This window comes from Amblyraja radiata, chromosome 30 (assembly GCF_010909765.2).
Source record: "Amblyraja radiata isolate CabotCenter1 chromosome 30, sAmbRad1.1.pri, whole genome shotgun sequence".
Lineage (NCBI taxonomy): Eukaryota > Metazoa > Chordata > Chondrichthyes > Rajiformes > Rajidae > Amblyraja > Amblyraja radiata.
In genome coordinates this window covers 21,054,343-21,080,444 of record NC_045985.1, presented here as the reverse complement: position 1 = coordinate 21,080,444, position 26,102 = coordinate 21,054,343, and the positions used below count along the sequence as shown (strand labels likewise).

Below are 26,102 nucleotides of genomic sequence, written 5' to 3'. Positions count from 1 at the left end.
CGAACGTCACCATCCACAGTAGTACGAAGTTACCGGATATGGCCAGCAATAGAATGATGGATTTCTTTCGGTTCTCCACCTCCTGATCTGACCCGCTATCGGCCTTATTATCCTGTCGGAGACCACGCCTCACTCTATTAGCGTGTATAATGTGTTTGATTGTCAGGGCGTTGAGTAGAATAATCAGTAACATTGGTATAACTGGGGTTAAAATGGTTTCGAACACAGAAAGTGCAGCCCATATCGGTGAGGTGTAGACATCTGATGATACCCAACAGTACCAAGCCACGTTGTCAATTATGTACAGAGGTACGAGGAAAATATATAGTGGAATATTTTGAATAATACTTAAGATACACGTTACTGTTATCACCACAGCCGCAGTTTTCTCAGTACAATATTTAGCTCGTAAATTCTGATTACAAATAGTGATAAATCGATCGAAGGTGAACGTCACCGTTAGTCAGACAGAGCAATCAATGGAAATACAATTAAACAAAATACGAAGCTTACAAATGTGAGATAGGTTGTGGAATGAATACGGATAATAGGCACCTGCCATCTCTGAAAGAATTACCTCGAAGATCAGAACCATTAGATCAGCTCCGGCCATGGATACCAGGTAGCGGGTGATACATTTGGAGAGTCCACACTTTCCTCGGGAGAGAATGACGATTGCCAACAGGTTTGCTATAGAAAAGACGAAATTAAAACCAATGACCATCTTGGATTGTTCAAGGAGCATGTTACTTTGACACTTCTTGTAACGAACGTGAGTGGATCATTTGAATCTATATCTCAGATCGAGATGTCGGCACAGGTGTCTACAGCGAGAGGAATGCCAGTATAAATCGCAGAATGATTTCAGGGTGCGCATGTGATTGCAAATGTTTCATTCAATTTACACCTCTGTTTACATAGAAACATAGAAACATAGAAAATAGGTGCAGGAGTAGGCCATTTGGCCCTTCGAGCCTGCACCGCCATTTGATATGATCATGGTTGATCATCCAACTCAGTATCCCAACCCTGCCTTCTCTCCATACCGCCTGATTCCTTTAGCCACAAGGGCCACATCTAACTCCCTCTTAAATATAGCCAATGAACTGGCCTCAACTATCTTCTGTGGCAGAGAATTCCACAGATTCATCACTCTCTGCGTAATCTCCGGCCCAATTTGCTTTACAAGACGTACAATTCTTACCATCCGTTTCCCTCAAAGCAAATGGAGAGCAATCCTGATAGCTCCAGCGTCCCAGGTTCGATACTGATTGCTGGAATTGTTTGTGTGGAGTTTGCACCTTCTCCCTGTGTAGGTTCAATACCTTGTCTTCCCTTCAATGCCGAGTCTTGCCTTTGAATTCAATACCATGCATTGCAATTCCATTCACTGCCTTGCTTTGCTTTCAATGCCCTGCTTTGCCTCCCCTGCAATTCATTGCCTTGGCGTCAAGGATTGCATTCAATGCCTTGCCTGGCTTTGCCTTTAATACGCGCGCTCAATGACGTCTTGCATTTAATGCATTGCCTTCGATGCCTTCCCTTATGCTGCCGTAAAAGCCTTAACATCAACGCCTGCCTTGTCTTAGAAACATAGGGACATATAAAATAGCTGCAGGAGTAGTCCATTCGGCCCTCCGAGCCCGCACCGTCATTCAATATGATCACAGCAGTCTCCAGGTCCGGACAGGATATTCCCTGGGACATTGAGGGAAGTTAGTGTAGAAATAGCAGGGGCTATGACAGAAATATTTCAAATGTCATTAGAAACGGAAATAGTGCCGGAGGATTGGCGTACTGCGCATGTTGTTCCATTGTTTATAAAGGGTTATAAGAGTAAACCTAGCAATTATAGACCTGTTAGTTTGACGTCAGTGGTGGGCAAATTAATGGAAAGGATACTTTCCATTAATATATATAAGCATCTGGATAAACAGGGTCTGATTAGGAACAGTCAACATGGATTTGTGCCTGGAATGATGAGGGTAAAGCAGTGGATGTGGTATACATGGGCTTCAGTAAGGCCTTTGACAAGGTTCCTCATGCAAAGTTAGTTAAGAAGGTTCAATTGTTGGGCTTTAATGGTGGAGTAGCAAGATGGATTCAACAGTGGCTGAATGGGTGATGCCAGTGAGTAATGGTGGATGGCTGTTTGGCAGGTTGGAGGGCGGTGACTAGTGGGGTGCCACGGGGATCTGTGTTGGTTCCATTGTTGTTTGTCATGTACATCAATGATCTGGATGATGGTGTGCTAAATTGGATTAGTAAGTATGCAGATTATACTAAAATAGTTGGTGTTGTGGATAATGAAGTAGATTTTCAAAGTCCACAGAGACATTTAGGCCATTTGGAAGAGTGGGCTGAAAGATGGCAGATGGAGTTTAATGCTGATAAGTGTGAGGTGCTACATCTTGGCAGGACAAAGCAAAATAGGACGTAAATGGTAAATGGTAGTGAATTGAGGAAGCAGTTGAAAAATAGAGGGATTTAGGAATAACTGTGCACAGTTCCCTGAAGGTGGAATCTCGTGTAGGTAGGGTGGTAAAAAAGCTTTTGGTGTGCTGGCCTTTATAAATCAGAGCATTGAGTATAGAAATTGGGATGTAATGTTAAAATTGTACAAGGCATTGGTGAGGCCAATTCTGGAGTACTGTGTACAATTTTGGTCGCCTAATTATAGGAAGGATGTCATCAAAATAGAGAGAGTACGGAGGAGATTTACTAGAATGTTGCCTGGGTTTCAGGAACTAAGTTACAGAGAAAGGTTGAACAAGTTAGGTCTTTATTCTTTGGAGCGCAGAAGGTTAAGGGGGGATTTGATAGAGGTCTTTAAAATGATGAGAGGGATAGACAGAGTTGACGTGGATAAGCTTTTCCCAATGAGAGTAGGGAAGATTCAAACAATAGGACATGACTTGAGAATTAAGGGACAGAAGTTTAGGGGTAACATGAGGGGAACTTCATTACTCAGAGAGTGGTATCTGTGTGGAATGAGCTTCCAGTGGAGGAGGTGGAGGCAGGTTCGATTTTATCATTTAAAAATAAATTGGATAGTTATATGGACGGGAAAGGAATGGAGGGTCAGAGTGCAGGTAGATGGGACTAGGGGAGAATAAGTGTTCGGCACGGACTAGATGGGCCGAGATGGCCTGTTTCCGTGCTGTAATTGTTATATGGTTATATGGTTATATGTTAACCCTCATGCCACCAACATCACAATTCCCCATACATTGACCTCCCAAAGTGCAACACTTCCTAGTCGCTGGGAGTAAAATCGGCTGCAGTTTATTGAATCGTGGGGAGCAGGTAGACATGGACTGTGCAGGTCTGGTGGGGGGGGGGGGGGTGTACCCGGACGTGGCGTCGAAGGACGAGAAGCCGAAGCAAAGAAGTGGGAGCCAAATAACCGAACGGAAACGAAGCCGAAACGCCGAATAACCGAAAGCATACAAAGCCGAAACGCCAACTAACCGAAAGGGTGGGACGTCTAAAAGCAAACTCACCGAATCGCCGCTCGGCAGAAAAGTCAAATAATGGACATGACGTCGCGGAGGGCGGGATTTGTCAGCGATTGGTCCAGACTCCTGCGTCCATCACATCACTGGCTGGTGGAGACGGGAGGGAGGGTTGTCATTTTCCCACACAAGCCATAGATGACTGGGCATTCGGAACCGGAGCACCAAGTTGTAAGCGGCCGAAGGAGCGCATCCCTCGGGCCAGCCCCCAGTCTCCCACGGCCCCCGGCGACGTCATGTCCGTTATTTGACTTTTCTGCAGAGCGGGCATTCGGTGAGTTGGTTTGTAGGCGACGCAGTCTTTCGGTGAGTTGGTGTTTCGGCATAGCAGACTTTCGGTGAGTTTGCTTTGAGTCGTCCAACCCTTTCGGTTAGTTGGCTTTTAGGCGTCCCACCGTTTCGTTTAATTGGCAGTTCGGCTTCGTACGCTTTCGGTTACTGTGCTTTTCGGTTTATTGATGTAATGCATCTTGTTGACAAACTATGTCATATAACCATATAACAATTACAGCACGGAAACAGGCCATCTCGACCCCTCTAGTCCGTGCCGAATACATAATCTCCCCTAGTCCCATATACCTGCGCTCAGACCATAACCCTCCATTCCTTTCCCATCCATATAACTATCCAATTTATTTTTAAATGATAAAAACGAACCTGCCTCCACCACCTTCACTGGAAGCTCATTCCACACAGCTACCACTACCGGAACGGTTTCGTTTCCGTTCGGTTATTTGGCCTCTACTTCTTTGCTTCGGCTTCTCGTCCTTCGTCGCCACGTCCACGCACGGAGAAAAGGAAGCTACAGATTGTTGGTTATTGAGGAGAGCTACAAATCGTGTAAAACGCTGTTATTATGTCGGGCTGTGGCATCATTGACAGTCCGGAGTCCCCTTCCAGAGGAAAGTGTTTCAAAGTTCGTGGCCAGGTTGAGAGGGGTCAGAGTTGATCTTACTGGTTCGCTTCCTGGTCCTTGCAGTGTACGTTCTTCAATGGAAGGAAGGTTGCAGCCTTCTCAGCTGATCGGACGATTCGCTGCAGCCTCCGGATGTCGTGTTGAGCCAAATTCAACCATGATGGAGAAGGTGAGTTCAGACTCTACGATGGCCGCATGGTACTGGAACACCATTGCCTGTGGCAGATTGTGCTTCCTCAGCTGCCGCAGGAAGTACATCGTCCGTTGTGCGTTTTTGACGGTGGTGGCCCCCCCATTTAAGGTCCTTGTAGGTGATGGTTCTCACGAGCTTAAAATACTCCACAGATGTGACTGCGGTGTTGTTGATGGTGAGTGGGGTGAGTGGACGTGGAGCTCTCCTAACGTCTACAATCAATTCCACTGTCTTAAGAGCTCCAGTTGTTGCGATGGCACCAGGACGCCAGATGTGACACTCCCTGTCTGTAGGCAGATTCCTCCCCATCGTGAATCAGTCCAATCAGGGTTGTGTCGTCGCAAACTTGAGAAGCTTGACAGAGATGTCAGTGGAGGTGCAGTCATTGGTGTAGAGATAATAGAGAGGTGAGATTACGCAGCCTTGCGGTGCTCTGATGCTGAGGGTTTGCGGGTCCGAGATGTGCTTTCCCAGCCTCACATGCTGCTTCCTGTCTGTCAGGATGCTGGTGATCCAGCGACAGGGTGGACCAGGCACAGTCTACTCGGAAAGTTTGGAGTGAAGTAGCTCTGGCACAATGGTGTTGAATGCAGATCTAAAATCAACAAACAAAATCCTCGCATAGGTCCGCCGGCGATCCAGGTGCGATCAAAACGCAATCTACCCATAGCGGAACGAGCTGCATAGTGTCTTCTTGAAAATTGGAATAGCGATCACTGTTTAGCTTACCCTTACAAGTAGCCGTAAAGGAACAAACTATTCAAATGTCATCTTCCATTACTCAGTGTGTCGTCAACTTTGCAGTCTACTTGGCAGGAGCAAATATATTTTAAACGTTGATTCCTTGGCAGACTGTGGCTGGAATTGTGATTTATGTCCTGTTTGAAACTTCGGTCAGCCATCCTCAGCTCCAGTAAAGACGCGATTGCGCAGGAAGGGGCGGACCGGCCCGGGAAGTGACAGGGGAAGAGAGGAATCCAAGCGGCGCTGAACGGCAGGAGAAGAGATCGATCTGCTCTCGCGCGGTTTTTAAGAATTTATAAACCTCGCTAACTTTTATGACCGATCGGAACACAGGAGAATTGTGAGTGAACTAGCGCTACGCCATCCGTTTTTGCGCAAATAGAAAGACCGCACAAACCGGAACATAACAAGATCAGTATTTTAGACTATGTGGGACCCGTTGGGACCGTCAAATGGGAGGCCGGGACCCCCAACGCAACCCATTATTGCAATATTGTGGATGTGCGGGGGGGGGGGGGGAGGTGTGGGGAGGGAGAAGTGTGGGGGGGAGGACGGATGTGGAGAGGGGGTGTGAGGGAGGAGGAGTGTGGGGGAGAGGGGTATGGGGAGATGGGGTGTGTGAGGGGTTGTGAGGGAGGGGTGTGGGTGAGCGGGGGTTAGGGAGGGTGGGTGGGGAGGGGGTTGTAGGGGATGGGTGTGTGTAGGGGAGAGTTGTGTGGGGGATGGGGTGAGTGTTTGGGATGGGGGTTGTGGGGGAGGGGGTGGGGGATATGTGGGGGAGGTGTGTGTGGGGCGGGGAAGGTGGGAGAAGTTGTGTGAGGGAGTCTCCCTTGTGGGGTTAGGGGAGGGAGTGTATGTTGGAGGGGGTGAGGTGTCGCGGGGGTGAATGGAGGGAGGGGTGTTATGAGGGCTCAGCGGCTCCGGACTCACTCATCGGCTCCACTACCTGGCGCATGTCGCACTCAGTGGCTCACAGCTCCAGCTGCACTCATGGGCACCGGCTTGGCGTGGTGGTCGTCGCCCCCGCCCGCGAACACAGCAGCCCTCGATCACAGCAAACCCCGTCCGCGAATACAGCAGCACCCGCTCGCGAATACAGCAGCACCCTCCCGAAATCCGTTACTTCAGCTTTATTCTCCCCGCGGTGATTTACAGCGGGTGCCGGAAGGGGACGTCGCCGTCCCGGTGGATAACAGACCAATAACTTTTGTAATATTTAGCCGATTGGAATAAAACTTGATGCACTTGCTGTCCAGCGCCTACTCCACTGAGAGTCAAGTCACAACTAAACTGGATTAAAAAACGATCCTCATATTCCGCTGGCGTACAACCCAAAGTTATTATCATTGAAACCTCTAGATTTCTGTAATCACTAACAACTCCACTCACCCTCCACTTTCACTCCCATATCGCCATATGTCTCTCCTCCTCTACCACCACCTACACGCGCAACTCTTTTTCCCCATCGCCTCGCCATCCACTTACATTCATTATTGCGACTTCACAATTCGCAACAATTCAATCCTTCTGATTCACACATTTCTTCCATCCGTTGTCTTTTCCATGGCATTTTTCTTTCAAGGCTCCTTGACTTGTGCTCAGCTATTTTTCATAGCATACACATCGTTCCCCTATGCTGCGATGGCGCCAGGTTTCGGTCCGATCGGTTGTCTAATGTAAAAGGTAGCACGTGCGCAGGTCGATCTCCTCTCCTGCCGTTCAGCGCCGCCTAGATTGGTGTTTTCTCTTGTCGCTCCGCGGACGGTCCGCCCTTTCCGGCCCCATCACGTCTTTACTGGAGCTGAGGATGACCGGCGGAGGTTTCCATCCGGACACAATTTTTGGAGGGACGGGAAACGGTCCAGCCCTGCGCGGGAAATGTCGCCAAACGGAAAGCGGAGAATCTGAACCCGGCGGAGGTGAACGACCAGCGACCAACGACAGTTCTGTGACCCCAGCTCTAGCCCATTACCCTCTGGTCCTCCTCGCTGGCTCCTGTCCCGCTCCCTCGTGAAACCACTCTACCCCACAATCCCCGTCTTTTCTTCGAGCTCTCTCCTCCCCCCGGCCCCCACACCCCCTCACCCCCTACCCCCCCCCCCCCCGTCCACACACCTCTCCATACCTGCGCTCTCGCATCCCCTCCCCCCGCCATAGATCCCGCCCACCTCCCCCCCCCCCCCACGCGCCAACACGGTCCCGCCCACACACCACAATCTCCCCGTTCACACATCCCCCTCTCCCCCGGCCACAAAATCCCCTCAACCCCCACCCCCACATACACCGACCACACATACACACCGACCCACAGCCACCGCCCACACCCACCTCGCCCACCCACCCCCTCCCCCAACAACCCCCCACAGCCCACACACCCGTCTCACCGCCGCACAAACAACCCCCCCCCCGCCAACACAATCCGCCCACACACCCGCCCGAAGCCGTGCCGCCCCCAGCTGCAGGTTGCTCCACACCGACAGCCACCGCGAGAAGCAGTCCTCCTTCCCCGGCTGCAAGAGACGCAACGAGAAAAAAAGGACTGAATTATCCTAATTTTTAACGTTTGAATTGTTGTTATATTTTAAGTTATTCACATTTTAAGCTTTAATAAATACCTTTTCCACTTGCTTGCCCGACAGTTGCGCCTGCGCAGTAATACCTGTGTGTTCTACATCACAGTGTGAACCCATTGGGCGGGTTGGGAGAGCCGCGAAAAGTGGATGGTGGGAGAGGGGTTGACAAGGGATTCAGTGAATGCAGGACGCTCCCCCCCCCCCCCCCCCCCCCCCCACCGGCCCACGCAGTGCCGGATTTAGATGCAGAGAGGCCCTAAGCTGTTCCACTTGTGAGGCCCCCAGCGACCGGACAGCCATGGCTGCCAAATCTCCCACAATTCAAAGCGAGAGAGAAAGTGCCCAGCGTGGACCAGTTACCGTTGCAGTGCGTATGCGCAGGGCGGCCGATGGTGTGCTGGCCGTGGTTGTGCGCATGTGCAAGGCGCTTATATTTTGGAAATGTACACCCCTTTTTTTCAAATTTTTCGGGGGGCCCCCTAGAAAGTGGGGGCCCTAAGCTATAGCTTGTTTAACTTATACGTAAATCCGGCACTGGACCCACGACAGCCCCCGACTGAAGCCGCCACCCTACCCCGGCTGCAGGACGACGTCCCACCGCCATCGTCCTTCAACAGCCCCCGCATGAAGCCGTCCCCGTCCGCCGGCTGAAGGACGCCGCCACCACCCCCACCGGGACCCGATAGCCTCCGCCTGAAGTCGTCCCCATCCCCAGGCTGCAGGACGCTCTCCCCCGCCCTACAAAGGACCCAGACAGTCCCCAGCTGAAGTCGTCCCCTCCGCCGGATATAGGACCCCCCCCGGCCACAGACAGAAGCCGTCCACAGCTGCATCCCCCCTCCCCCCCCCCCCCCCCGGTGCCCACCTGTTGCCCTCCCGTCCCCAGCTTCCGGACTTCCCCTCCCCCCATCACCCGCCTGAAGCCGCCCCAGCTGCAGGATACTTCCCACCGATCCTCGCCTGAAGCCGTGGGGAGCGGCAGCGGTAGACCGCGGCAGCGACAGGCCAGGGCCACGGCAGCAGTAGGCCAGAAAAGCGATAGGCAGCGGCAGCGGTAGGCCACGAACGACATGGATAGGTCACCGTATCTCCCGTCTGAAACTGTACCCCTCCCACAACGGCCCCGAACAGCCGCCTGCTGAAGCCGTCCCCCTCCCCCGCTGCAGGACGCCCCCCGCCTAAAGCCGTCCCGTACCCAGCTGCAGGATGCTCCACATCGCTCCCCGTCTGAAGCGGCAGCGGTAGGCCACTACAGCGATAGGCCAAGACAACGGAGGGCCACGGTAGCGATAGGCTGCGGCAGTGGTAGGCAGCGGTAAGCCACGGAAGCGGCAGGGGGAGACAGCGGCAGGGGTAGGCAGTTGTAGGCTACGGCAGTGGAATGCTACGGCAACGGTAGGCCACGGTAGCGCTCGTCAACCGGCCCCCGACAGGCCGTCCCCTTCCCCGGCTGCAGGACGCCCTCCCCACCAGCACCCCACAGCCCCTGTCTCAAGCCGTGCCCTTGAAAGTTATTCACATTTCAAGCATGTAGCGGGTGAGGGGGGGGGGGTGCGTGGAAGGCAAGAGACGGAGTGGGGGTGGGGTTGGTGAGAGGAGGAGGGGGTATCCGGGGCGTCACAATGGGAACACGTCAGCCGCGCATGGACAGTCAAAGGCTATGGGTAGCTGGTGAAATATTGTATTGGGGGAACGGGTGAGTGGTGGAATATTGCGTTGGGAAATGGGTTGCGTTCAAGTCAAGTCAAATCAAGTCAATTTTATTTCAATAGCACAATTAAAAACAACTCTCGTTGACCAAAGTGCTTTAAATCAATGCAGGTACTCACGTGCAACATACAATGGTACATTGATCTAACAATACAAACATAAATACATACATACAGCGCTCCCTCAGAGGACCTCAAGAAACGCTTGTGAGAAGAAATAGGTTTTAAGCCTAGACTTAAAGGAGTCGATGGAGGGGGCAGTTCTGATGAGAAGAGGGTTGCTGTTCCACAGTCTAGGTGCTGCAACCGCAAAGCCGCGGTCGCCCCTGAGCTTAAACCTGGATCGCGAGATAGTCAGTAGCCCGAAGTCGGCCGACCTGAGGGACCTGGAGGTAGAATGGTGGGTTAGAAGTTTTTGATATAGATGGGGGCAAGCCCGATAAGGGCTTTGTATATATATAGGAGAAGCTTGAAATTGATTCTGTACCGTACTGGGAGCCAGTGGAGAGAGGCCAGAATCGGGGTGATGTGGTCCCTTTAACGGGTAGTCATCAGAAGTCTCGCTGCGGCGTTTTGGACCAATTGCCGGCGTTTTGGACCAATTGCGTTGGGGGTGCCCAGGCCTCCCGTGTGCCTGCGACACAACGGGCCCCACTTGGTCTAGTGTATAATAAATACAGACACAGGAAATCTAAAAATTAGAACTAACCGGAAACTGATAGACGATATGATGAAAAACTAGCTTCTTCCAGCTTCGGACAATAGCTAAAATAAAACAATTCCTCATGTCTGATGACCTCGAAAAGATCATCCACACATTTATCTCCTCCCGCCTAGATTACCGCAACTCCCTCTACACTGGCATCAGCCAATCTTCCCTGTCCCGCCTGCAACTGGTCCAAAACGCCGCTGCGAGACTCCTGACGGGCAGCCGAAAAAGGCACCCCATCACGCCGATCCTGGCCTCTCTCTGTGCGGTTCCGAATACATTTCAAGACCCTTCTTTATGTCTACAAAACCCTTAACGGGTTTGCCCCCACCTACATCAAAAGTCTGCTTACCCGCCACACCACCTCCAGGTCCCTCAGATCGGCCGAATTGGGGTTACTGAACATCCCGCGGTCTAGGCATAAGATCAGGGTCGACCGCGCCTTTGCGGTTGCGGCTCCTAGACTGTGGAGCAGCATCCCTCTTCCCATCAGAACTGCCCCCTCCATCGACTCCTTCAAGTTGAGACTTAAAACTAATCTTTACTCTCAAGCCTTTCTTGATGTCCTCTGAGTGAGGGCTATATGTATGTATTTATGTATGTACTTAATCTATGAACCAATGTTGTATAATGTTAGTACCTCCACCAATGTACAGCACTTTGCTCAACGAGAGTTGTTTTTTAAATGTGCTGTAGAAATAAAAGTGACTTGACTTGATGAAGGTGTTGCGACGCGTCATATTCAATCGTTCTACAGATTTTGGTTGGCTTCTTCGTGATTCAGATATTTTATCCAAGTATTTATAGAAATAGTGCGATTTAATGAAAATTGCTTCCAAATTTCAGCCACAGTCTGCCCAGGTGTAGAAGTATAAATTAACGTTTAAAATGTATTTGCTTCGGTCACGTAAACTCCAAAGCTGACGACACACTGAGTAATGGAAGATGACATTACAGTAGGTTGCTCCTTTTTGACTGGACCAGTATTCCAATTTTCATGAAGGCACTTTGCAGCTCGATACGCTATGGGTAGACCGCATTTTGATGATAGCGTGAAGTTATGCTCGCCCTCTTCCAGCAATAAATTGGAAGCTATGAAGTGAGTGCAGTACACGTTTATCAGAATGCTTCCTGGGTTGGACAGGTACAAGGATGCAGAACAAACTTGGATTGCTTCCTCTGGAATGTCGAAGAGTGGTCGAAAAGGCTGATAGCACATCGGCCCTTATCACTCAGAGCATAGAGTGTAGAAGTTGAGATGTCATGTTGCAGTTTTATAGGACGTTGGTGAGACCGCATTTAGAATATTGTGCTCAGTTCTGGGCACCATGCTATAGGGAAGACATTGTCAAGCTTGAAAGGGTTCAGAGAAGATTTACGAGGATGTCGCCAGGACAAGAGGGTGTGATCTGTAGGGAGAGGTTGAGTAGGCTAGCTCTCTATTCCCTGGACCGCAGGAGGATGAGGCGCGATCTTATAGAGGTGTACAAAATCATGAAAGGAATAGATCGGGTAGATGCACACAGTCTCTTGCCCAGAGTAGGGGAATCCAGGACCGGAGAACAAAGGTTCAAGATGAAGAGGAATATATTTAATAGGAATTTGTGGGGTAACTTTTTCACACAAAGGATGGTGGGTGCATGCAACCAGCTGCCATGTGAGATAGTTGAGGCTGGTTCTATCTCAACGTTTAAGAAACAGTTAGGCAGGTACCTTGATAATGCAGGTTTGGAGGGATATTGACCAAGCGCGGGCAGGTGAACTAGTGTAGCTGGGACATGTTGGTCAGTGTGTGTAATTTTGGCCGAAGGTCCTGTTTCCAAACTGTATCACTCTATGGCTCGATTGAAGGGAGATCTTGGAGGTCACGCGGAGAACGCACAAACTCGTACATACAAACACCCGCAGTCGGGATCGAACCCGGGTCTCCGACGCTGCATTCGCAGTAAGGCACACACTCTACCGCTGCGCCACTGTGTGTATACCGCCGTGTATAGGGAATCAGAAACATTTTCCAATGTGGAAGGGATTAGAGGGCACATGTTTGGTGGACTTAACATCGGAGCGGATACCTTGCCTGGTATCGCTCCCACCGCGAACTTACGATCAAGCGCTCGCAGTCTCGGGTGAGGCCGAGTGGGGAGCTCCAACGCCGCGGAAGGCTCGACCAGCCCCGACGCGAGGTTCGATCGCCCGGCGCCGGGGAGCTGACTTCCCCCCGATGCAGGAGATGATCGCCTCGAGGAGGAGGGCCCGAACGCCGCCGGTTACGGGAGTCAAGATGATCCCGTCGACGGAATCCTCGAGGCCCCCGACCGAGGAAGAACAAAAGGAAGGACTTGAACTTTATTTCGCCTTCCATCACAGTGAGGAATGTGCAGGAGTCACTGTGGTGGATGTTCATGTTAAAATGTGTTTTGAGTGATCTGTTGCTTTTAATTGTATGACTGACCTGGCCAATGAAATTCCTCGTATGTTGCAAAAATAAAGTGTAATTCTGATTCTGATTCTGATTCTGATTCTGATTCTGATTCTGATTCTGATTCTGATTCTGATTCTGATTCTGATTCTGATTCTGATTCTGATTCTGATTCTGATTAAGGCGAGAGGAACAAATGTTGAAGGGGACACGCTGCAAGATATTTTACAGAGAGTTGCCTGAAACTGCAACGCGGAACGCAGGTGTAAGAGTGGCGTTTACTGTGTTTAGATGAGAACATGGACCTGTATGGATAACTCAACATTATATTTCTGCAGGGAAGAACGAACGCATTTGGAGCAATATATGTAGATTCTTACTTATAATTCACTTTATTTGTCTAAATATTGTATTAAAATATTGATTTAGCAGAATATCCGACTTTGCTGGCAGTTATTACGTAATTCCATAATTAGCCAGCAGCAAACGTGATCTGGAAAACAATTGTTTGTTTAAATGACCTGCACTAATTCCAATTAATTTCGCTTGCTTATGCGTCATGTGGTTTCTCTGGAGAATCAGCTGCCAACTTTAAATGTAAGCGACCTGTCAGACCAGTGTCAGGAAACGTGGATTATCTCTGGGCATGGAACTGCCGGTACTCAACCAGGTAGAGAACATTTTCTACCCTATCCTTGCTATCATTGGTGTTCCTGGTAAGCCCCTTATTATTTTCTACCGAAGTTTCGCCGTCTAGCCGTTACTGGAAAAATATGCAACTAATCAAACTGCAACTGATGCTGATGAATGTAAGCCTGTGAAATACATCTCAATGCGATTTACAGGTACCTCTATATCCAATACATTTGAACTGAGATAATCATCTAACGCTCTTTGTGTTAAAGCTGATGCTCCGTTCTGTCTGCAGATTGAAGGATTTAACATAAGGTATGGCGCTGGAGTCCAATAAAACCAATTAGACGATATTCTTTACGTATCACATTCCTCTGTGATCAAGAAGTCACAATTGCTCTGAATTGATTGAATTGTTGGAAATATTTTAGAGTTGCTCATATGGCGAGGTTTGTGAATTCTTAGCAGAACACGATAAAATAGGCCGAAGTCAACATTGTTTTGTGAATGGCTGATCTCCGTGACGAACCTGTTGGAATTCTTTGAAGAAGTACATAGCAGGATAGACGAAGGGACGTCATCGGTTGTGGCTTACCTGCATTTTCCACAGGCCTTTGATAAGGTGTCGTAGGTGAGACATACACAGGTTGAGACACCACGGTATTGGATGGAAGATACTTTCATGAGTAGCAGTTTGGCTGAATAGCAGAAGACAGAGAACGGAAATAAAGGGAACTTTTTCTGGCTGGATGCGAGTGATAGCGGAGTTCCCCACGGGTCGGTGCTGGAGCCGCTACTCTTCACGTTGTATATTAATGATTTGGACGAGGAGATACAAGGCTTTGTGGCCAAGTTTGCGGATGATACACAGAGAGATGGAGCGGCAGGTTGTGTAGAGATAGCAGGGAATTTGCAGAAATACTTTGACAGGTTGGGAGAGTTTGCTGAGGAATGGCAGATGAAATACCGCTAATAAAATACAGAGTCGTGCATTTTTGTAGTAGGAATAAAGGCAGGTACTCTCCTCTATGATGAGATAATTTAAAAAAACCGAGGTGGAGAAGGATAGAGAGTATTGGTGCAGGATTCAACCAAACGTTTGCAAATTGAATTTGTAGTACAGAAAGCGAGTGGAGTACTCGCATTTATTTCGAGAGGGCTAAGATAGCAAAATATCGATATCATGCTAATCTGCCCCTATACCTACAAGAGTAGGGGCGCCGTCCTATGGCTGCCTAGCCTGCAGCTGTCTGTTTTTTTTCGTCTCTTTTTCTTATTTTTAGTTAGTTTGGTGTTTTGGTTTGAGGAGTTCTAGCTTTTTATGTGTGGGGGAGGGGAGGGGAAAACTAATTTTCAGGGTCCCTACCTGGTCGGAGATGCGGTTTTTCTCCGGGCTGCGCTTCGACCCGTCCCAGCGGCCTACCGGCGGGCCTGGAGCGTTGTCTCCTGAGGGGACCGTCTGGAGCTTCGGCATCGGCGGCAGCGGCGGCACCGGCTCAGTACCGGCGGCGGCACCGACGGCGGCAACGGCTCAGCACCGGCGGCGGCGGCACCGGCTCAGCAGAGGCGTCGGCACCGGCTCAGTACCGGCGGCGGCACCGGCTCAGCAGCGGCGGCGGCACCGGCTCAGCGCCGGCGACGGCACCGGCTCAGCTCCGGCGGCGGCACCGGCTCAGCGCCGGCGACGGCACCGGCTGAGCACCGGCGACGGCGGCGGAGCTATGGGGTCGGAGGACGGCGGTGACTTCGCTGAACTGGAGCTGGGTCCGTTGCGGAGCTGCGGGGCTGTGGAGAGGCTGCGGGCGGCGGCGCTGAACTTTCCATTCGGCGCGGCCCTGTCGGCCCCGGAAGCCACGGTCTCGAGTAAGGAGGCCCGACTATGGGTGGACTTGGGGATGGGACTGGACTATGTGCCTTTATGTTTTGATGTTGAAACTATCTTTTATTGTTATGTTGTAATCTTTTTTTATGTGCTGCATGGCAAAAATAATTTCACTGCACCGAAAGGAGTATGGTGTACAATTTTGGTCGCCTAATTATAGGAAGGATGTCAACAAAATAGAGAGAGTACAGAGGAGATTTACTAGAATGTTGCCTGGGTTTCAGCAACTAAGTTACAGAGAAAGGTTGAACAAGTTAGGGCTTTATTCTTTGGAGCGCAGAAGGTTAAGGGGGGACTTGATAGAGGTTTTTAAAATGATGAGAGGGATAGACAGAGTTGACGTGGAAAAGCTTTTCCCACTGAGAGTAGGGAAGCTTCAAACAAGGGGACATGACTTGAGAATTAAGGGACTGAAGTTTAGGGGTAACACGAGGGGGAACTTCTTTACTCAGAGAGTGGTAGCTGTGTGGAATGAGCTTCCAGTGAAGGTGGTGGAGGCAGGTTCGTTTTTATCATTTAAAAATAAATTGGATAGTTATATGGATGGGAAAGGAATGGAGGGTTATGGTCTGAGCGCAGGTATATGGGACTAGGGGAGATTATGTGTTCGGCACGGACTAGAAGGGTCGAGATGGCCTGTTTCCGTGCTGTAATTGTTATATGGTTATATGGTTATATGTGACCAAAATAAAATTTTGACTTTGAAATTTGAACTTTAAGAAGGCATTGGTCATGCCGCATTTGGAGTATTATGAGCAGATCTGTGTGCCATATCTCAGGAAGGAAGCGCTGGCAGTGGAGAGAGTCTAGAGGAGGTTTACTAGAATGTTCCCAGGAATGATCGGGTTAACATGAGCGTTTGAAGGCACTGAGCCTGTACACGCATTAGTTTAGAAACCCGAGGGGGTCTCTCATTGAAACTTGCAAAATAGTGAAAGGCATGGATACCGTGGATGTGTCGAGGATGTTTCCACTTGTGGGGGAATCTAGGACAAATGTCCACAGCCTCACAATTAAAGGACGTACATTTAGGAATGAAATAATAATGGGTTGTGTAGGCAGACGTTGGTGAACCTGAGGAATTCGTGGCCACACATGGCTTTGGAGGCCGTCAACGTATATTTTTAAGGCTGGGATTGACATACTTTCTGATTAATAAGGGTGCCATGAGATATGAGGCGAAGGAAGATGAATGGGGTTGAGAGGGAAAGATAGATCAGCCATGATTAAATGGAGGAGTAGTCGATGGGCCGAATGGCTCTACTCTTCTCCTAAAACGTATGGACAAATTACTATATCCGTCAGACTTAGTTTTAAAACCACGGTACCCCTTGAGTCAGCAAATCCGGTAATGACCTCGGCGGAAGTTAAACAGAAAATGCTCGAGTAACTCTGCTTGTCCGTCAGGCAGGATCTCTGGATAAAAAATGATAAATGATGATTCGGGTAGAGACCATTTATCCTGATGTACGTCGCCGCAGAATTTTGGTAATCATTAGTTTGTGAATTGCATATTTAATATATTTGTTTCAGATTCAGAGATGTTTGTGCAATGAAATGAGACACGTTGCAGAATTAAATAATCCGTTCACTTTCGTACAAAGAAATGTCTAACTAATGTCTTCCACGAACATTCAATGTTGGTAAATTTATGTTCGTACTTTCTACAGCTAACCTGTTGGCCATCGTCATTCTCTCCCGGGGAAAGTGTGGTCTCTCCAAAGGGATCACCCTCTACCTGGTATCCATGCCCGTAGCTGATTTAATGGTTCTGATCTTCGAGGTAATTCTCTACGAGATTAATGATGGCTATTTTCCTTATTCATTCCTGAACTTAACGACCATTTGTACTCTGATCATAATCATTATTATGACTTCCATTGATTGCTCGGTCTGGCTAACCGTAGCGTTCACCTTCGATCGATTTGTCACCATTTGTAATCTCAAGTTACGAGCAAAATATTGCACCGAGAAAACTGCGTCTTTAGTGATAGCAGTGACGTGTATCTTAAGTTTTATTCGAAATGTCCCGATGTATTTCGCCTATGAACCTCGAGAAATAATTGACAACGTACATTGGTCCTGTTCCATAATCGCAGATTTCTTTACCTTACCGATATGGGTAGCATATTACTCGGTCCAACCCATTATAACCCCATTTGTACAATTTCTACTGATCATTCTCCTCAACGCTCTGACAGTCAGGCACAGTATACAAGCTAACAGAGTGAGGAGCGGTCTCCGAGGGAGCAACACTGACGAAAGTGTCGCAGATCAAGAGGTGGAGAACAGGAGGAAGACCATTCTTCTACTGCTGGCCATATCTGGTAGCTTCGTACTATTGTGGATGGTTACCTTCGTGTGTTTCGTAAGTGTCTACTTCATAGACGTTCAGCTTCTCGCAACAGATTACAAAGACCCATTTACAATTGCAGAACAGACCGGGTATATGCTCAGGTGTCTGAGCGCCTGCACCAACACGTTTATTTATGGAATGTCGCAGAACAAATTCAGGGAAGAAATTGAAACTGTAATGAAAAATAAATTCGTTTTAGTTTCTAATTCAATAAAGTGCCTTTAATTTCTCAGTGAAACTGTGAACGGGTTTTGAAATGTCGTTGTCTTCCATGTTTTATTACTGCGACTTTCGTTCCGACATTCTGTTCTCATCATTGAGTCTATGCCGGCTGCGAGAGTAATGCCCCTGTCCCACTTAGGAAACCTGAACGGAAACCTCTGGAGACTTTGCGCCCCACCCAAGGTTTCCGTGCGGTTCCCGGAGGTTGCAGGTTAGTTGCCGGAGGTTGCGGGTAGTGGAAACAGGTCGGGAGACTGACAAAAACCTCCGAGAACCTCACGGAAACCTTGGGTGGGGCGCAAAATCTCCAAAGGTTTCCGTTCATGTTTCCTAAGTGGGACAGGGGCTTTAAACCTTCAGTTCTTTTCCGTTCCATACCTCAATCCAATTTCTCCTTTTACATGACAACTAAATGCCAACTTAGCATCATATCACAGAGGTCTTTTACTCTGCCAACCAATTGCGTCATTGGGACGTGCGATAAAACTGGTGCCCGAGAGGGTCCTGTGTTCTGTTCATGAAGGGGCAGCAGATACTGGTTTATGTAGCAATGAGAGACACAAGATGCTGGAGTAACACAGCTGAACAGGCAGCATCTCTGGAGGATGGCTGTCCCGTTGCTTTACTCCATCGTCTTGTGTCTATCCAGAGAACTCATTGTGGTGGCATTACGTTTCGTGGGGAATCTTCACAATTTCATCAGCGGTCAGGGTGGGAAGGAGTCTGCAGGCGCATTAGCTCCTGGTAGATAAGGCCGTCTTTGCACAATCATGGCATTATTTATCCTACAACATGCAAGTATGATTTCTTACCAGATTGCATGTACAACTCACCATAAATCTGGGGAATTTAAAATATTTTACCTTGTGGGGTGGGGGTACAAGGAATGAAGACTACAAGAATAGATTGATTACTGCATTATTTGAAAACAATAAAATCCTCATTCATCCATTGTGTCACCGGTTATAAAAAGCCTGTCGGCAGTGTGAGTCATTGAAATACTCTGGGTTCTCTCAGAGTATTTGTCATTATATAATGTTAATGTCTAGAATAAAAGGACGTTTGTGAAGCGCAACGAGATGCTTTCGTGGGCTGTGATTCCGAGGAGGACATACGATTTTTGGTGCAGGTTCCTCTCCCAGATGGAAGGGACCATATTTTGTGCTACTAACAACAATTCCCTCGAACATTTCCTTATAGCTAATGACCCCTAGTTTTAGTTTAGTTTGTGATACCGCGCGTAAACAGGCCCTTCGGCCCAGCGGTCTCCGCACATTAACACTACCCCCCACACACAAGGCACAATTTTACATTGATACCAAACCAGTTAAGCTCCAAACTTGTAGGACTTTGGAGTGTGTGATATAACCGGGGATCTCGGAAAAACCTCACACAGGTCACGGGGAGAACTTACAATCTGCGCACTTTATTCAAGATCGAAACAGGGTCTTCAGCGCTGGAAGGCAGTAACTCTGGCAAACCTTTTCTTCAGCGCCTCCTCCCACCCACACTCCCGAATCATCCCCATCTATCCTGACATTGGGTTTCCATATCTATTGTGGAAAAAATTAATTTAGAGGGAAATAAAAAGTAAAAAATGAAAGTTACAGACTTCTCAGATTTTATCAGTCGAGGGTAAGCACGTGATGGTTGTATTCTTTGCAGTTCAGAACAACCACGGATGATGCTATGGACAATAGATAATAGGTGCAGGAGTAGACCATTCGGCCCTTCAATGTGATCATGGCTGATCAGCCATAATCAGTACTTCGTTCCTGCCTTCTCCCCATATCCCCTGACTCCGCTATCTTTAAGAGCTCTATCTAGCTCTCTCTTGAAAGTATCCAGAGAACTCGCCTCCACCGCCCTCTGAGACAGACTCACAACTCTCTGTGTGAAAAAGTGTAATCTCATATACGTTCTAAATGGCTTACCCCTTATTCTTAAACTGTGGCCCCTGGTTCTGGACTCCCGCAAAACCGGGAACATGTTTCCTGCCTCTAGCGTGTACAAACCCTTAATAATCTTATATTTCTTAATAAGATGCCCTCTCATCCTTCTGAACTCCAGAGCATACAAGCCCAGCCGCTCCATTTTCTCAACAGATGACAGTCCCGCTGAGGGTGAGATTAGCCGGGAACTGGATGAGTCTCCCTGACACCGGGAAGAGATTTACAGTCCGGGCGTGTGTGCTGGGATCGGAGGGATTCACATCGGGGAGACATTACTGGGAGGTGGAGGTGGCGGGGAGTCTGGGAAGAGGAAGAGACGGGTCACATTGACCCCGGAGACTGGAGTCTGGAGGATTAGGCGGGATGGTGACAACTTTGATTCAGTCACCTCCCCTCCATCCCCTCTCCCCGCCCGTCCCATCCCCGGGAGGGTGGGAGTTTATCTCAGTTACGAGCCCGGGACAGTTTCATTTTACGACGCGGACACCAAGTCCCATCTCCACACCTTCACTGGATATAAATTTATGGAGAAACTTAATCCTTTCTTCGGGCCTTGGGAACCAAACCAGTGGCTGGGTATTTGCGGCGGTTACTCTCCGGGTGTGTAAAAGAGTCGGATCCCGGGACCGGTGAAAGAAACGGGGCTCCTATTTTAATCCCCAAATTCCACATCGCAAAACCCATGTGAAATCAGAGCTGTCTGTCGATCCGTTCATTTTAACTCGTTAACTGCGTCCATCAACGGAACAGACATACTATTGTGAAAATATAAAGATTGAAACTTGTGATAAGGTCCCACAAAGGAGATTAGTGGGCAAAATTAGGGCACATGGTATTGGGGGTAGAGTGCTGACATGGATAGAAAATTGGTTGACAGACAGGAAACAAAGTGTAGGGATTAACGGGTCCCTTTCAGAATGGCAGGCAGTGACTAGTGGGATACCGCAAGGCGGTGCTGGGACCGCTGCTATTTACAATATACATCAATGATTTAGATGAAGGGATTCAAAGTATCATTAGCAAATTTTCAGATGACGCAAAGCTGGGTGGCAGTGTGAACTGTTAATAGGATGCTATGAGGATGCAGGGTGACTTGGACAGGTTGGGTGAGTGGGCAGATGCATGGCAGATGAAGTTTAATGCGGATAAATGTGAGGTTATCCACTTTGGTAGCAAAAACAGGAAAGCAGATTACTAAGATTTGGAAAAGATTGGAAAGGAGGAAGTACAACAGTGATCTGGGGGTTTTTGTTCATCAGTCAATGAAAGTAAGCATGCAGATACAGCAGGCAGTGAAGAAAGCGAATCTTGGCCTTTATAACAAGAGGAGTTGAGTATAGGACCTAAGAGGTTCTTCAGCAGTTGTACAGAGCCCTAGTGGGACTACACCTGAAGTATTGTGTGCAGTTTTGGTTCCCCTAATTTGAGGAAGGACATTCTTGCTATTGAGGGAATGCACCGTAGGTTTACAAGGTTAATTCCCGGGATGACGGGACTGTCATATGCTGAGAGAATGGAGCAGCTGGGCTTGTATAATCTGGAGTTTAGAAGGATGAGAGGGCATCTTATTGAAACATGTAAGATTATTAAGGGATTGGCCACGCTAGAGGCAGGAAACATGTTCCCGATGTTGGGAGAGTCTAGAACCAGGTTAAGAATAAAGGGTAAGCCATTTAGAAGGTGATGAGGAGAAACATTTTCTCACCGACAGTTGTGAGTCTGTGGAATTCTCTGCCTCAGAGGCCGGTTCTCTGGATGCTTTCAAGACACAGCTAGATAGAGCTCTTAAAGATAGAGGAGTTAGGGGATATGGGGAGAAGGCAGGAACGGGGCACTGATTGGTGAAGGGTGGGCAGGCCGAGGGGGAGCATGTCATGTGGGTTCTAAAGCCACCACCACTGCCACTCGCACTCTCTCATCTTGAGCTTCCCCTCCAGGGTGCGTGAGCACTTGAAGCCGGAGTTCTTGTTCTCTGCTTTGATGGCACTGATGGCTCCCGTCTTCACCAGCATCTTGGCCTCCACTGTGGACGTGGCAGTGTCGATCAGCGGCTGGTGGGAGAGCACTGGGCGGTGGGGGGGGGGGGGGGGGGGGAAAGAGGCAGAACAACAGTTAGCGTGGAGCGGGGAGAGGGGCCACTGCGGCCGGGAGGGAGGGAGGGCGTTGGGGTGGGGGAAGACACACACAAATATTTTACGCGGGACGAAGGGCCGATTGGCCTACTGCTGCACCTATTGTCAAGCTGGAAAGGGTTCAGAGATGTTGCCAGAACTAGAGGGTGTGAGCTGTAGGGAGAGATTGAGTTGGCTGGGTCTCAATTCCATGGAACGCAGGAGGATGAGGGGTGATCTTATAGAGGTGTACAATATCATGAGAGAAATAGATCGGGTAGATGCACAGTCTCTTGCCCAGAGTAGGGGAATCGAAGACCAGAGGACATAGGTTCAAGGTGAAGGGGAAAAGATTTAATAGGAATCCGAGGGGTAACTTTTTCACACAGAGGGTAGTGGGTGTATGGAACAAGCTGCCAGAGGGGGTAGTTGAGGCTGGGACTATCCCATCATTTACGAAACAGTTGGACAGGTACATGGATAGGACAGGTTTGGGGGGATATGGACCAAGTGGGACTAGGGTAGCTGGGACATTGTTGGCTGGTGTGGGCAAGTTGGGCCAAAGTGTCTGTTTCCACACTGTATCACTCTATGAAAGGCAGCTGTGGAGAACATGGATAGATGACGTTTCACAGAGTGCTGGAGTAACTCAGCGGGTCAGGAAGCATCCATGGAGAACATGGATAGGTGACATTTCACAGAGTGCTGGAGTAACTCAGCTGGTCAAGCAGCATCTCTGGAGGGAAGGAATAGGCGACGTTTCGGGTCAAGACCCTTCTTCAGACTCATGTCAGCGGAGGGGGGAGGGGGTCAAAGAAATAATGTAGGCGGAGACAGTGAGACTTGTGGGAGAACTGGGAAGGGGGAGGGGATGTAGATAGAGGGAAAGCAAGGGCTATCTGAAGTTAGAGAAGTCAATGGTCATACCACTGGGGTGTAACCTACCCATGCGAAATATGAGGTGCTGTTCTCCAATTTGCGCTGGGCCTCACTCTGACAATGGAGGAGGCCCAGGACAGAAAGGTCAGAATGGGAATGGGAGGGGGAGTTGAAGTGCCGAGCCACCGGGAGATCAGGTGGATTAAGACAGACTGAGCGGAGGTGTTGGGCGAAACGTTTGCCGAGCCGGCGCTTGGTAGACGGACTGAGTAGAGGTGTTGAATGAATGAATGAATGAATGAATGATGGAATGAATCTCTTTTTATTGTCATTGCACATGGTGCAACGAAATTTAAAAGTCAATTCCACGGTGCGATTCACAAGAGCAATTTTAAATATATGAGAAAAGGTAAAAATATATACATATAAAAAAGAAATTTAAAAAAATTACAGATAAATAACAATAGCAGCTGAGGTAGAACCATTCAGTTGAATGTGAGTGTTATTTCTTATTTTGCATCGTTAAGTTCACGTATGGTTATGGGGTAGAACCTGTCTCTGAGTCTGTTTGTGCGAGTTTTGAAAGACCTGTACCGTCTGCCTGAGGGCAGCAGGTGGAACAGGTTGTGTCCAGGGTGGGAAGGGTCCTTCAGGATGTTGGCTGCCCTGCCAAGGCAGCGAGAGCTGAAGATGTCCTTCAGGGAGGGCAATGGGCAGCCAGTGATTTTTTGTGCGGTGTTGATGACCCTTTGAAGGGCTCTCCTGTCCGCTGCAGAGCAGCTGGCATACCATGTGGTTATACAGTGCGCCAGCACACTCTCGATGGAGCAGCGGTAGAAGGACGCCAGCAGCTTCTCCTCCAGTTTGTTTTTCCTGAGGATCCTCAGAAAGTAAAGTCGCTGCTGGGCCTTCTTGACTGCTGTGGTGGTGTTTGTAGTCCAGGGGAGATCCTCCTTAATTTGTGTGCCCAGGAATCTGAAGTCTGAGACCCTTTCCACACAGTCCCCATTGATGAATAGGGGTTTGGGGGCTGCACTGTTCTTACGGAAGTCTATGATAATTTCCTTTGTTTTTGTGGTGTTTAGGATGAGGTTGTTGTCTGAACACCACGCTGCCAGTCTTTGGACTTCCTCCCTGTAGGCTGTCTCATCTCCTCATGAGATACATCCAACCACAGTCGTGTCGTCCGCAAACTTGACGATGGTGTTAGTAGAGTGGGCGGTGGCACAATCGTGGGTGTAGAGGGCGTAGAGGAGGGGGCTCAACACACAGCCTGTGGGGATGGGGGTGATGGGGGTGGAGATGTGATGGCCCAGTCTGACGGTCATTGGGCGGTTAGACAGAAAGTCCTTGATCCAGAGGCAGATGGGTTGGGAGAATCCTAAATCCATGAGTTTGGTGACCAGTCTGCTGGGGATGATGGAATTGAAGGCGGAGCTAAAGTCAATGAAAAGCATCCTCACATAGCTCCCCTGGTGTGCAAGGTGGGTCAGTGCAGTATGAAGAGCAGTGACGATGGCATCCTCAGTGGACCTATTTGCTCTGTAGGCAAACTGGTGGGGATCGAAGGTGGGCGGGAGGCTGGCTTTGATGTGCTGCTGGACCAGCCTCTCGAAACACTTCATGATGACTGGTGTGAGAGCGAATGGTCGGTAGTCGTTAAGGCCGCTGATAACAGGCTTTTTTTGGTAGTGGGATGATTGTGGCAGACTTCAGGCACGGTGGGATGATGGATTTGGACAGGGAATGGTTGAAGATTTTCGTGAAGACCTCGGAGAGCTGGTCTGCACATTCCTTCAGAACCCTTCCTGTCACGCCATCCGGGCCCGCAGCCTTCCTCGGGTTCACCGCCCTGAGCACCCGCCTCACTTCATGCTCCTGCACAGTGAGGGTGTAGTTGTTGTTGTTAGGGGCTGGTGGGAGAATGGTGACGAGCTCTTCTGGTTCTGCCTCGAAGCGAGCAAAGAAGCAATTCAGCTCTTCTGCCAGTGAGGCGTCGCCATCGGCCGTCGTGCTGTTACTGGGCTTGTAGTTGGTGATGTGCTGGATGCCCTGCCACACCCGCCGTGGATCGTTGTTGTTAAAGTGGTCCTCTATCTTCCTCTTGTGGGCCGCTTTGGCATCCCTGATGCCTTTCTTCAGGTTGGCTCTAGCATCACTGTACAGGGCTCTGTCGCCAGACCTGAAGGCGGTGTTGCGGTCCTTGAGGAGAGTTTGGACCGTAATTCAGCGCAATTGTTGACAACGTATTACAATTGTTGAGCGTAATTCAGCGAGGAGGAGGTCACTGCGAGGTCACCGACAGCGTTTGATGCCTCCCTGGCTGCTCTGAGCTCCTGAACTCTGCTTCTTCAAGGCCAGCAGCGCTTTCTTCTGCAAACGGAACATTCCTGGTCAGGTACCGAGAGTCACAACGACCCTCTCTCACACCATCCCCCTCCTCTCTCTCGCCCCCTCCCTCTTTCACCCTCCCTCTCTCACCCCCCCCTCTCTCACTCCCCCTTTCTCACCCCCTCCCTGTCTCACCCCTTCCCTCTCTCTCACACCCCACCCTCTCTCTCACCCCCCTATCTTACCGCTCCCTCCCTCTCCCACACCATCTCCCACCCCCCCAAATGTCAGACATTCACCCAAGAGACTTCCACATTTGTCAATTACGTTTCAGCGAAGGGATGTGTTTTTTGTCGGCTGGATTGCTTGCTCAGTGTTTTTTTGCCCAATTGCTTGGCATTTTTTAAAATTGCTTTTCAGCGAACGGATGTGTTTTTTATCGGCTTGCTTGCTTTCTCAGTGTTTTTTTCCCAAATTGCTTGGCATTTCTTTTATTGCATTTCAGCGAAGGGATGTGTTTTTTGTCTGCTTGCCTGATTGCTCAGTGTTTTTCCCCCCAATTGCTTGCTTGCAACAGTTTTCGGATGGATAGAGTGAATAAACATTGTATTAGATCAGAACTGTGTTTAATTTCAAAATTGGCACTCATTCTGTGATTTTTGCTTGGTGGCAAGATGGCGCTGATGTCATCATTTCCGGTTCGTGGCAAGCAGCGAGAGTGTGACGTCAAGATGGCTGCAAGTGCAGGCGCTATTAAACTGCTCTGTCTATGGTGAGTGTGTTTGTTGGACGTTATTAAAAGCATGATTTTGCTTCAGCAGCAGCCTCCACAGCAGGCCTTAAAGATTTGTTTTACACACTGTACATTCAACACGTTCTGAAGTTACTTGGCATTTTAATATTGGGTGTGTGTGTGTGTGTGTGTGAATGTGTGTGAGAATGAGTGTGTGTGAGTGTG

At 49.2% G+C, this 26,102-nt stretch overlaps 1 long non-coding RNA gene across 1 annotated transcript; it reads right to left on the bottom strand.

The window, feature by feature from the left end:
- Positions 1-1,296: 1,296 nt before the first annotated feature.
- On the bottom strand, positions 1,297-25,215 carry LOC116990186. Its single transcript, XR_004416459.1, has 4 exons — positions 25,117-25,215; positions 21,735-21,888; positions 15,908-15,910; positions 1,297-1,308 (listed from the first exon to the last, which is right to left on the bottom strand). It is a non-coding gene; the product is annotated as an uncharacterized LOC116990186 (long non-coding RNA).
- Between the last annotated feature and the right edge of the window lie 887 nt (positions 25,216-26,102).